The sequence below is a fragment of the Lepeophtheirus salmonis genome, chromosome 13 (assembly GCF_016086655.4).
Source record: "Lepeophtheirus salmonis chromosome 13, UVic_Lsal_1.4, whole genome shotgun sequence".
Classification (NCBI taxonomy): domain Eukaryota; kingdom Metazoa; phylum Arthropoda; class Copepoda; order Siphonostomatoida; family Caligidae; genus Lepeophtheirus; species Lepeophtheirus salmonis.
The window spans coordinates 45,270,983-45,283,100 of record NC_052143.2 but is presented as its reverse complement, the minus strand read 5'-3'; the positions used below and the strand labels follow the sequence as shown (position 1 = coordinate 45,283,100).

Sequence of the window (12,118 nt, the reverse complement as noted above, 5' to 3'; positions counted from 1 at the left end):
AACGTCCAGAAGGAGAGGTGGCTTGCCAAGGAGAGAGAAGAGGTCCCTGTGGTCTTCACCACAAAGTTCCCGGCCTCAGTGATGACCCTGGGTGCCATCTTCAGCACCGGTGAGGTGATGTCTCCTTTTTTCTTCAATCCCAAGGAAAGAGTTAACGCGATAAGGTACTGCGAAGTCATGGAGGAGTTCGTCATCCCCTGGCTAAAGGATACGGCCACTGGGAGGGAGTTCATATTCCAACAAGACTCCGCGCCCGCACACATCGCCATGAGGACCACTAACCTCTTCAACTCCCACGACATCACTTTCTGGGATCGCAACACCTGGCCTCCAACTCACCCGACCTCAATCCGTGTGATTACTACTGGTAGGGGAAGTTGGAGAGGGAGGTGTGCAAGGTCAGCCACAAGAGCATCGCGGCCCTGAAGGGATCCATTACGAGGGAGTGGAATGCTGTCGATTCCGCGGAAGTCATCAGGGCATGCAAATCCTTTAGGGGCAGGATAGAGAAGATGGTGGCTGCTGAGGGAGGACATGTTAAATAAATTTATTGTTTAATATCATGTCTAACTTTTTCATATTAACAAATACACTCCAAATTCCATTTTTATCAAGCAGGTTGAATTTTAAGATAGTTCCAATTTATCGTTGAAAAGTGATAGGCCAAATCTCTCAAAATGACTTAATAACTTATGTAAGGATACTTACCGGTAATTTACAATAATACAAGTTTTCTATTAATTCAATATACAAATTGATATAGCTAAACATTTTAGAGGAAGATAAAGCATTCTAATTTATGGAAATACTAGCTACGCATTCATATCCAACTAATTTGTCCTCGTTTTTAGTTCCTTTCTTTTTCATCAAATGGTGTACAGCTATGAAATAATTCAAGTGGAACTAATTAAAAATGCTTCATTTAAGAAGAAGTGTGCTCTTTTGAGATATAAATATATCCACATTTATGCAAATGAAATATCCTCTTGAGTGAGTGTATCATATATTTATCAATTATCTTTTTAAAATCTGAAGAAGAAAGTTGATTCCTTTATCTATCATTATAATGATATTTCATCTCCTCCATGGATACGTAGAGCGTCAATGTTTACTGTAAACCATCGAAAAAATACTATTTGCAAAATTGTATAACCCTCATGCCATTGAAAATTGAAACAAAAATTGACTTAAAATTAGCCAAATGTTGAGATTTTATTGTTGTATTACATATGCAACTTTTTTCTACAAAAAAATGAAAAATAAAACCAAAATATCAAAACTTGTCATTAATTTTGTGGGTATTTAAGAATAATTCAAGGTAAATGCTGCTTCAAATGACGATAAATATGATATTTACTTCCGCCAATAAAGGTGAACGGTGGGCATTTTTTTGCATTTGTTTGTTTTTTATTCACTTTAGGAGTACGCCAAAAGTTAGAGATCAATTTTGATCATACTTGGTACGAAGATTATATTTGGAGACTGTAAGAGGTTAAGGTAACGCAAAACGTCAAAAATACATAATTGACGATAATTTGGAACAAATTGAGTTACGTAACTCACTTTGACGGAGCGCCCATTCTAGTTCAACTCCTGTTTTGGTTGTTACCTTAGTTTCTTAGTCACCAAGATTACGCCAAATGTTCCAAAGGGATTTTGATCAAATTTTGAGAGAATATTATATATATAGTCACAATAACAAACCATTAAATTTTGAGATCATTAACTCAATTTGATTTTAGAGGGTGGTTTTGCACTCCATCCAGTGCTATTCTAGTTGAAATTGTGTACCTCTCTTTTTGTATTTTGATCAAATAAGATAGTTTTTTAGCTTGAATATTGTATTGGAACTGTTTGAGTTGAACTCATTTCAGACGTATCATATTTTGGAAGACAAGGAGCACTTTAGTTGTTGTTTTTTAAAAATTTTGCAACAATAAAGTTACAATATTTGGCATGGAACATGGAATAGTGCAAGACATGTGAAAGAGACCCTTTTTATCCAAGATACTATTTTCTCTTATTCTTAAATTGGCAATGTCATTCCAAAAATTGTAAGTAGAACCCAAAATTTAGCAGATTACTTTTTTAAATACCATTCAGGATGTAGAGACGAAATATTTTATTTTCATTGGACAATTCATATTTTGCCATGCTGTCAGTAACTTATGAATACTTTTTTTTAAATGGATAAACTGTTCTAATGTTGTGAAAAAATCAGTTGAAGTCTAATTGTAATAAAAATAAAGTTTGATATAAATAATTTTCCAAGATTGAGAAAATCTTCTCCAAAAAAACAAGCAAACAATATTTTATTCTAAATTAAATTTTAATCATTTCAAAATATGTACCCTCCTTCCCCCATACAACTGAAATCTATCAGACCACATGTCTTCCTATTTGGAAACAAAAAGTGATCATCTTCTGACGATAAAACCAAAGTACAGTATGCGACAGCAAATCTTAGTGTTTTTGATAGTAAGATTTAATTGAACTTCATCAAGAAGAACGTGTACATAGTATCAAGTCTATTGGTTTATTATAACTGCATAAACCTTTTATTAACAGTTATTTATTAAAATTCCTCCTTCTGGGGCCACCATGGCCTCCAGTCTGAGTCTGAAGGCCATGCACACCTTGATGGCGTATTCATTGGACATATTAGCCCACTCCTTCTCAACGAAGGTCGATATGGAATCAACATTGTAGTGGGGAACTTTGCATGCCTCGATATCCACAAAGCCCCATATTCTATCGTCCAGTGACAAACAGGCGGGTGATGAGGGGCCACAGGTCAGAAAATCAGTGAGGTTTTCCTTGCGCCAAGATTGAGTTGTTAAGGTTGTAATGACTGAGTGTTGAGTCTTGTTGGCAACAGTGATCGAAGTAGTTGGCATCACAACTTCTTCCATCACCTCCTGGTACTCATTGGCGCTCTTCCTGCGCCACAACAGTCAAGAAATCTGATGGGCGCAGAGGAGATATGCCATCCGTTGTCATTTTGCCTTCATTTTTATTGTTTGTTGAGGTATTGCAACCAATAACAGAGCGTATCAAAGCTGGTAAATTTCAGAACAATTTATGTTCAATAGTCTAACATCGATTGCAAGTAAAAATTTATATATTGAGCTCTAATTTGCGGAGTAGGATTAACAGTGTAGAAACACATTACCTCCAAACCGGGACACGCTAATGTACAAAGAATGCCCATTATTTGTACTCTGTTCCTAATTAACTCTATGCTAAAGCAACGTTATTATACCTTACCCCTCTGTTTCCTAGGAGAAGGATGAACAGCTGAATACGTAGTACACTCATAGAGTCAATCGTCCTTGACCACAACATAACCCCTTCTTCCATTCCCATGAGTCACTCTGTACATATATGTATATGTTTGTATGTATGTATTGGCAAGAAGTCTCTTGTTTATTTCTTGCCTCATAAATCCTATTCTTTGACCCATTAATTTATTGATTTTTCGTCTTCTTCCCTTTGTGTAACTCCCTCATTCTCTCAGAAGAAGAAGAAAAGAAGGGGGTTAGAAGAATGCCATAAACATATATAGAATGTACTACAACTAGTATGTATTGTGTTTCTCTATAAACCTTAAATTTATTTATTGAACTCTTTATCTTGACTTCAAAAACGACGACTAACTCACTCACTCACTCACTCACAGGAGTAGTAGTAGACGAACCTACAGAAAATAAAAGTTTTAAAAACATTTGTACAGGTGAAATGCTTATGAATGTAAATGAGTCTGTATCAACTCCCAAAAGACTCGTTAAAGATGAACAAACTAACTCTAAGTTGTATAAGGTAATACGCAGATGACTCATTCAAACAACGATCCTTTGAATCTTCTATGGGGAATAAATTGAGAGTTAAAGAGGTGAGACCTACAAAAAACAAAAGATATTTCCTCCAAGACATATATATATATATATATTATCTTTCAACTCTGATCCTATTTATAAATAAGTTAAAAGTTATATTTGTCTAATAGTTTTCTATGTATAGAGTTGCATCAGTCCTTAAAATGTCACTAAAGAATCCGTTCCAATTATAAATCTTTGGAAAACGTCCCGAATTTTAAAAAACTCTCTTCAAGAAATCATTTTTTCTAATGCAGTTGGTAAGTAGCTCAGTTAACCAATTCAATTAGCTTTGTCAAAATAGAAGTATCTTTCATGCAGGATAATAGCCTGCAATTTCTTAAGTTAGGCCTCAATAAAGTATGTATACTATTTTTATAAAAGTTGGTGATTACTGATTGGCGGGGATGTCACTGGATGATATTTATAATGACGTCATTTATAAAAGATTATTCTATGAGACGGTTTTTATGTCTGACACAGACAAGTCCCTCAGACTTAGGAGAAAAGGACATCAAAATTTAGGAGTCACTAAGTGTATAGCCTTCTAGAAGACCTATTGAAATATTTATTATTCTTTTTTTTCAAATATTAGGTTTTATTATTTGTTTTGAGCCTTTTTATGTGAATGTCTTTAGTGAGCAGTTATTTCACGATTAATACCTTGCATGAGAAAAAATTTCAATATACTTAAATGTTAAGCGTAGGCATGTAAAAAATTTATTGACAGTTTTGTTTTGTTATCCGATTTACATGGTTCCAAATGGTTTTCTGGCTAACTTATAGTTCTTGGGAGTTGAATAAGTGTTCACATGCTCGTCCAACTCGACAATTTCCATTATTTTATCGACGGGATCGATAATCGGCCTGCCAGAGTGAGCCTAATCTTCGACGCCCATTTCACTAGAACAGAATCGTTGAAGCCCCTGCTTTGCTGTTGTATTCGATACTGGCTCCATAAACAGCAAACAGTTTTTGGGCGCCTGATCCCCCTTTTCACCTGGGTCGTAGTGATCCTGAAGAATGTGTCGAATTGTCTCTGTTTTTACTTTCATTTTGTGTACGCTCTAACAAAGAACTGGCTTCACCAAAAACAAAACTCAAAATGAACTTTTTTTAAGTGTAGACTTAACCTTTAAGCATACTTTTAGCAATTGAGAGGTATAGAGAAAATTGCTCTGAACGGAATTTAATCAATACTATCTGTATGTTATATACATTCATTCCCGAAAAAAATATGATATAATACTTAGCATCATAATGCCCTGGTTATTATTATTTTATTTTTGCAAATATCCATAGAAACCACCAAATATTTGAGACTCTTCATAAATAACTACCTTCACATGTACGAGTATGTATGTAGGTATGTAACACCATAGCCTAGCTCATATTATTTATGTTATTTATACAAAAAAATATAAAATATTAAAAACTACATACTAATAGTAATAATTAAAATGCAAATGATATTTGAAAAATGAAAAAAAAAAAAAAATTGTTTGCAAAAGCAAATGAGTTTCCCTTAATATATGTAAGTGTATACTTTTTTTTTTAAAGCCGCCCACTCTTGTAGAGTGTTGTAAATAACCCATACCTACTACATTTTTTTTTAATAGCCCATATACTTTTCTATAGGTTTTTAAGCTAGAGTTGACAGTAATTAGTAATTGATTTTGAACTCTTTTTCTTCTTCTGTTCTTTTAAAGACAAATATTCTTTTCAACAATTTGTATAAGTGACTCATTTTAGATTATCTGTGGGTAACACCATCACTTTTAGGCCACTTACTCATGCTTCAAGGATTTGTACATATGTACATATATTCAAACTAAACATTTGAATATGATTCATTTGTGTTAATATCTGCAAAATGTGGCAAAGGTAATTAATTAATCATTGGAGTGATGTTTGTGGATTCATTAGGAAATCCCTTTCTCAGTTTTCTTGTCATATACATAATTCTAAATCAGTGGCTCTCAAACTGTGGTATGCGTACCACTTCTGGTATACAAGCTTCCTTTAAGTGGACATGAAGAAACGTCATAAATAGGTTAAGCTTCTGCGATTGTAGTATTTATTTGTATTAATGTGCTAAGGTACCTAATCATTTGAAAGATGCCTACATCTAAATCAGTGGTTCTCAAACTGTACTACACTTAATTCTCCAAGGTAAGTGAATTCCACCAAATTGTACGAGGACTAAAGTGATGAATAGGTTATTCTTCTGCAATAGTACCAATTCATTATATTCAGTTTCTTCATTTATTTTGCTGATCCTTCAAATTCATCATACTTTATCACTGTACAAAGTTTGAGACTCACTGATCTAAGTCCATTTTAGAGATATGTAATTTGAAGAAGTTGAGTTGGAGTTGAGAAGAGGGTCTCAGAGAGTTTGTCTTTTTAATGTTCTTTAAATATTTACAGATGGATGAGGAATTATGTACAATATCTTGAACGGAAGGAACTTCAACCAATTTCATGAGAGTCCCTTGGATTTAGAAAAGGAGTTATTTTAATTTCCGCCCCATATGTCTTTTCAAAATGCAAATGGTACAAGTTTTCTACATTTGACTTTATTTTTATGTGTATTAATACCATGTAAAATGGACAATAGTAGTCTAAAATATTTGATAGCAACGATCCGTGTGAATGTTTAAAAAAGGTTATTAGGGGTTTTTGTACCCCATAACAAGTTGTTAAAAGGGTTCATCGTTCATATTTTGAGATATTGCTTTTCTTGTAGAAGAAATATTGACATCAAAGTATATATGTACAATGTATATATAAATATTAAGTTGTGGAAAAAGTAATTTCGTATTATTTCAATGCTTAATAAGAAGTGCTACAATCATTCGATTGAAGCAAAGTATGCCTCATTTTGTTTGATAATTTGTTACCAACAAGAATCCTATTTCTTAATGCCCTTCTTGTTCAAGCCATTGTACCGATTGGCAAAAAAATCGGACAACCAATTTTCACAGGCCTCTTTGGAGGCTAAATTTGTACCCCCAAGCGTGTTGAAAATAGACAAAAACATGTGGTAGTCACTTGGTGTAAGGTACAGACTATAAGTGGAGGCATAAGAAACTCTGACGCGTCATGAAAGATGTGTGCGACCTGGGGTTGCCTTGATGAAACACGATTCTTTTCCTATTCTTTTTATATCCATCCAATAGTTTTATGATTATTGATGTTCAGCTCGATTGCTAACATGACGGTGCATCTTGATATTTTATACAATTTATCAATATTTTTGACAACAGGCCTACCAGTGCGTGGTGAATAATTAACTTACAGTATACCAGAACGAAATTGCTCGAATCACTGTTGTACAACAAGACCCAGAAGAGCAATTTTCTTTCTCGCTTTCGAATCGCCTTTTTCCCTTTCAGGTTGTATAAATGTAAAATGTGGCATTTCTTTTCATTTCGGACCAACAGTCTCGACACACAATAACTCACAACAGAACTTCCCAACCGCAATATTTTTGAGTAATCGATTGTAGTATATACGCACACCTTTATAGCGGCTTAACGTACGATCCGATGTCACCAATAATAACTATGAATAATGAAAAAAAAGGTGGGAAATTAATCAACCATATTTTTTATTTTATTTGAATGCTACATTTCATAAAATTCAATTATTCATAATGAGATCCGCCTCTCTTAACATAGTTATTGAAGCTTTGTCAGACCCTAGTAACTTCATGTGGATTCAGCTCTTCTTTTTTACGAGTAATGGACTTCTTTAAGGCCCTCACACGAATGATATTTGGTACAAGCCTCATGCTCGACGCTCTCCAAGAAAAAAAAATTCCAGGGATTCAGGTCCAGGGTGTATGCAGGCCAAAAATATGGGCTCCAAAAGTGATGACATTTTGTGGCAAAGACATGCTGGACTTTTTTGAACTTGTGGGCGGGTGGACAGCTTCTGGGGTCGTCTGGCAGAGGTTATGAAGAAAAGTGGATTTCATTATAAATAATTGAATTTCATTAACTAATAAAAAAATATGGTTCTTCATTATATAGTTCGTTTGTTATGAGCCTTTAAAGATTATATCAATTTTTCTGGACCACCCTCTACATAAAAATCCTTTTCTTTTTCATTGGACTCTCTGCCATAACTTGGCCCAAGGATGATCTGAGATATTCAACAAAAAGGAAAAACTCATAGCAATTAACTATCCTTTCAATATTCTATAAGTTTTCTTTCAGATCTACTTGCTTAGTTAGAAAATAATCACATTAATAAGAGTAATCCTCATTACACATGCTAATTTGTAGAGGAAAAACGATGGTGCCCTATGTCTCCAGCCGAATTGTTTCGCAACAATTTATTTTCTAATTTGATAAAAATTATGTATAAATTATGTATAGACCGTATTGGAGAAATTGGAAACCATTTACTAAACTTTTATTCCTCTAGTCGTTACCAATCTTTCAATACGGACTAAAGAAAAATAACAAATAACAAATTCAAAATCAATGGAGGTATTTTTTAAGTTCAATATATAAGGAAATCAATCTTTGAATAGTATTCTCCCATGAATCTATGAAGAAATTATTTTGTAGAAAGCATAATTTTTTTATGATATAAATATATTCCCTTTTTCACTTTTCATAATGTTTCCATTCATAATTATTCTTTCATACCCTCTGAGTTTCTGTTGCTATACTAGGGCCTAGCATTCGTTGAAAAGACGTGCTGGACCTTAAACAGTTTCTATACATAAATAAAAGAATAACTGTGACCGACAACATTATAAAATATGAGAAATTCATGCACATTGCAAAGTGTATACAACTAAAATTACTTTCGACACAAAATTGACTTCCTTTGATTGAATAAAATTTGAGTTCATGTCAGGTTTTGACTGGATCGAGAGCGACCTTGTGGCTATACATTTGTATCAAACAGTTTTTATAGGTGGTTATTCCATGATAATGCTGTAGTACAAGTTGTACTTCAGCTGCTAAGAACGCAGCGTAGTCTTTATTAACTATGTACTCTATAGAAGAGAAGCTAAGCAACGTAGTTGTGCATTATCGTCTCAAGTCAAGGCCCGATCAACACAGCATAGGATTTGAAAGAAAACAAAATTAAAAAAGAAAAAATGCTAGATAAAGAAATTACTAATGTTACAATGGCTCGTAGGGACAAATAAACACTTCGAATCACTGACCAAATGGGTGGTCTATATACATCATGTGATACAATAGACGAATATTTCCGAGCTGACATAGATGAGAATACAACTTCAACGTCTCTATCTTGAAGTACGCTATCATCCTCACTACCAAAATCTAGTAATCTTTTCCGCCATATATGAAACCACAAGAATCTACCCCTGAATATTTATAATAAATATATTTATTTGCAATAAAATTGCAGTATTTTTCTGTTACTTCATATGATAATATCTCTTTGGAAGACTTCAGTAAATCTTTAGATCAGTGATGGTATTGTCTACCAGAAAGGAATTATAATTTTTTAACATATTCATCTAAATATTTTACTAAAGTTTAATTTTTAAGCATGCACATATGAAACTTGTTACTTGCATTGCTAGTTATCCTCATTTGTGCAGGTTTAGCCCCAAAAAAATTATCAACAGCGTACTATAATTATGTATTTATAAAAATACATTTCCCCACTATCCACCAAATTAAAATGCCACTTTTTATGATGATCCAAACTGAAATCAGGTGTACCATATATCCCTTGCAAACTAAATAATCTTAATATACCGCCTCGAATAATAATAAGGCATGAATTGATTAAACAATCCTGATTTTGAGACAAGATAAAAAAATGGTATAACAGACTAACCCCTCTTGACCATACTTTGGTTTACGCCATATATTCAACACATCCGTATCTTTTAATATATATTATTTATGTTGATTGCAAATTGACTGTCACACCCTTCATAAACTTTGTTCCACTTCTTTCAAAACATCTAAATTATGTTTTAACCATTCTGCCTACTAATATTGTATATCTATACATATGTGAAACTCAGTCAATATATCTTATGTATATATAAAATATGATAGGAGATTAATAATAACAAGAAAGTATAAATATACATTTTGGGGGAATATTTAATCACGTCTAATGATTGAATAAAAAATGAAAATTTATGCACATAAATAAAATACAACCTGCATATTTGTACACATTTAAACATACATATATCAAAAAAAATAATAATATTAAATAAACAGAGTGTCTTATAAAAATAGGAGCCGTGTTTCTCTCAATTTTTCATTTCTACCAATCTACATATACCGGGTGTATAAAAGTACTAAGACCTGCTTCTAAGTAGTCATTAAAATACTTATATGATCTGGATGATGTTGTACATAAAAAAAATTATATTATAATATTTTTTACTATAACAATACACATTAACTATGAATATGGTCACAATAAGCCTTAATGACAGCCTCCAACCACCTCCGAAACCCCTTGCACACATTGCCAACGTAGTCCTTTTTCATGATCCTCCACAGCTGGTTAACGGAGGTCTTCAAGGCATCATTACTCGGGTGGCGGACTTTGCAGGGCTTCTTCTCAATTTGCCACCAAATGGAATAATCGAGCAGATTCAGATCTGTTCTGTGAGGGGGTTCTTGGATCAGAACTTCATGTTGCTACCCATCCACTCTTGTATAATATTAGCAGTATGGCCTAGATCCCCCTCGTGCTGAAATACCTACGTGACCTTGTTGGATTTCTTTAAGGTCTTGGTGATCTATGGGACCACATTTTCCTTCAACTCCATCAAGTAGTCGGCCACGGGTAATCGGTATTCAACAGGAAACCAAATTGGAGACATTTTTTCTCCAGTTGATGCCACATTCCCTAATCATCCCAGAGGCCGAATGTTTGGTCTTGGTGACTTATCTGATGCTGTATTCATCCTTGTCAAAGCATACCATCCGATCATTTTTCTTGTTGTAGACGGGGTCAACGGTAAAGTTCTTTTCATCAGAGAAAAAAATTAACAAGTAGATGTTGTGCTTCAGACCATTCAAAAGCTGTTGATATCGCCCAAGACGGAGTCTTTTTTCGACAGTGGTACAAAAGTGGCCTCTAAATTCTTCCAAGCGACCATCTTCCAGGCTTTCGGATGGCTTTGCACACAGTAGACCGATGCACCTTCTTATTCTTGGTGTACTCTGACATTTTCATCGTTGGATTGGCTATAAATGCCTCCATGATGTCTTCAGGGTTCACTTTAGTGGGTCTTCCACTCTTGGGGTTATCCTTAAGGTTGTCCCCATCAGCCAAATGATTTCTGAACCGACAGATTGTGCCTTTACCGACGTTTAATGCCTTCATGATGTCTGACGTTTTCTCCTGACACGGATTAAATTGCCTATGATGATTCTTCTTGCCACCATCGCGACATATACAGAATTTTTGTTTGCAACATATACGTCAATCAAAGGCTTAGAGTCTAAGCTATTCAAAAATAATTAGAACTTTTACATTTAATCAACAACACTATTCAAACCGTATTTTTTGAAGGCCTTATTATTTTTTTTACACCCGGCAATATGGATGTATGTATTTCGACAATTATCAAATGACAATATTTATCCAGATTATTACTTTTATGGAATAGATGTGTTTTATTTACGTTTGGTGTAGAAAAACGACTACCGAGTGATCAATTTTTGTCCTAATTAACATATATGGTTATGAAAATACTTTTTTTCCTTTGAGGTATTTTACAGGTTATTGTGACTTTATCAAACACTATCAAACACCGATTTTGATCAAACTTCGTACCAAGATTGAATATGGTCACAGTAAGATGCCATTAAATTTCGAAAAATCAAGGTCAAAGGTGGAAGTCAAATTAATACAAAACGTAAAAATACACTATTGACTTTAGAACACATTGAGATACATCATTCAATTTGATTTTAAATGGAAGTTTTGCGCTCTACTGAGTGTCTATTTTAGTTTTAATTGAATTAACAATTGGTAACTTCGGTAAAAGAAATACAAAATTGGACACATGCCGAGAAAACAAGATAAAGTAACCCCATATTAAAAACAACATTTTGTAGTAGGAAAAAGTTTTATTGTAGCCCAGGGAACTTTCTTTAAGTTAACAAGCGCGCGTTTCATCACTTTGTTTGTAGCTTATTCCCTTAGGCAACATGTGACACTTTATGGTATACCTAGAAAAGGTTATGTCCAATAATTTTTGTAAAAAG

The 12,118-nt window shown here is 33.8% G+C and overlaps 1 protein-coding gene across 1 annotated transcript in view; it reads right to left on the bottom strand.

Annotated features, from left to right (window-relative positions):
• LOC121127896 (uncharacterized) overlaps nt 1-5,031 on the bottom strand; it is a 46,062-nt gene extending 41,031 nt beyond the window's left edge. The window contains exon 1 of the mRNA XM_040723467.2: nt 4,566-5,031. The gene's annotated coding sequence lies outside the window, so the exon portion shown is untranslated. The remainder of the gene's footprint in view (nt 1-4,565) is intronic.
• Between the last annotated feature and the right edge of the window lie 7,087 nt (nt 5,032-12,118).